The 2034-nt window shown below is 38.7% G+C and overlaps 1 pseudogene across 1 annotated transcript; it reads right to left on the minus strand.

Moving 5' to 3' along the window:
* Positions 1-468: 468 nt before the first annotated feature.
* LOC308500764 (high mobility group protein B2-like) lies at positions 469-1097 on the minus strand (annotated as a pseudogene). Its single transcript has one exon. The product of its transcript is annotated as a high mobility group protein B2-like (transcript).
* Between the last annotated feature and the right edge of the window lie 937 nt (positions 1098-2034).

Here is a 2034-nt window from a genome sequence, read left to right on the forward strand (position 1 = left end):
CAAAGACTGCTGTGTATGTTTTTATGGTGGGGCTTTGAATTAGACTTCCTTGGTTTTTTCTCTCTCTTTTTTTAATATACATAATTTTATTACAGTTTTTTTTTTAAAGAAAATACAACATTCTAAAAAACCCCAAATTTACAATTGATACGAATTCCTGTGTGTGTGCTGTGCTACCATATGCAAGTCAAGAAATTAACGAAACCATTAAATATTTAGAAACATTTAACAACAGAAGGCTTAAAATCTAACTTTTTGTAGTAGCCCCTGGAAAAGCTACCACCTGCATTTTTAAAAAGCATTTTCTCTACAACGAATCTTATCGGTTATTCAAAAATCTGTACAGTGTTAATCAGCTTAACAGTTTTTCTACAGAAGCTCAGATTGAGCTGTGCTTGCATTCACATTCTTAACAAAACAATTGCCAAAGCACACATGAACTCTCTACACACATTGTTGCAGGATAATTTATTCTTCATCTTCACCCATTTCCTCCTCATCATTGTCTTCCTCTGCTTTCTCCCCCTCCTCATCTTCTGCTTCATTCTTCTTCTTTGAGCTTAATGGCCTGCCAGGGCCCTTCTTTCTTTCTTCATTTTTGCGCTTGGCATGGTATGCGGCAATATCCTCTTCAACGTCTCCTTCAGCTTAGCTGTTTCCTGTACATGTGGTTGTTTATCTTTGGCTGACTGTTGAGACCATGTTGAACCCAAATTTTTGCAGGATCCCCAATGGATAAACTAGGGTGTTCACTCTTTATCTTTGGGCGAAGTTCAGACAAAAACAGAAGAAGGCAGCTGGAGGCCTTTTACAAGTATTAGGATCTTTTTTCTTTCCTGTCTTACTACCTTTGGAAAGAACATAATTTTTCATCTCCCTGCCATAGTGAACTTTGTCATTTGTTGCCACATCTTCGAACTTTGACTTTTCCCTTGCAGATAGATATAGTCTGCCATCTCTCTGAACAATTCTTGGAGAATTCCGTAGAATTGAAGGAAAAGCGGGTGTTTCTTCTTGTGCACTTTGCAGCAAGTATGCATAAGGAAGGCATAGGAGGACATCTTGCCTCTGGGTTTGTTAGGGTCTCCTTTACCCATGGTGACAGACAGCAGCTACCTGGTGATAGCTTCTCTTGCGTCCCACAGAGCAGCCAGACTCCACAGACACTTCCTTCACTGGGCTCTGGTGTGAACTGTCCTTGCGTTTTTCCTCTTGTATACTTATTGAAATTAATACTTGGAAAGTAATTAAATACCCTGCCAGCAAAAACGCAACATTTTATTTTCCAAAAGTAGGGTTGTTGTTTTTTTTATCTTTTTGTTTTGAGACATTAACACTGTTGAGGACCTTTTGGGTAGACATGCTTCATAAGAGAAGCAGCCCAAGGAAACGTTTTTGTTTGTTTTGTTTTTCCATGTTTGAGATTATTTTACTTGCTTTGTTATTTGTCTCCTCAATGATCGTATAAAGCAGGAGTGTTCAAACTTTTTCCAACGGTTTTCACCAAGGGCCATATGCGGTAAAATACACAAACAGCTGGGCCACTCACTCGAGGTGAAGTACGTATTGCCTCACCTGGTTTATTTAAGTAAACTAAACATATTTTTAAAATTTGCTGTGGGCCAATTAACAATGGATCATGGGCCGCAGTTGGCCTGTGGGCCACAGTTTGGACACCCCTGTTATAAAGATTCAGAGACAATTCCAGAAATGTACTCACATTTTGAGGAGCTGTGGGAAGACGCTGGGAGATATGAGGTGAAAGGAGAGGAGAGCATGGCCCTATTATAAAATGGTAAATAACAAACAAAGAAAATATCTTGGACTCATTTACACATACACACATACATCTGTCTCCTGAGAAAGTGAGGAGAACTAAGGTTTTCTGCTCAACAAGAATACTATCTTCCCATGTTCACATACCCCTTCAATGTATGTACATCTTTTACAATTTTTGTAATTTTGCATGCAGTTATCTGACTGATATATTTCAGGAACAATGTGCTTGACATTGTGCTAGGTGCTTAGTATGTA

Source organism: Rhinolophus hipposideros, assembly GCF_964194185.1.
Source record: "Rhinolophus hipposideros genome assembly, chromosome: 8".
NCBI lineage: Eukaryota > Metazoa > Chordata > Mammalia > Chiroptera > Rhinolophidae > Rhinolophus > Rhinolophus hipposideros.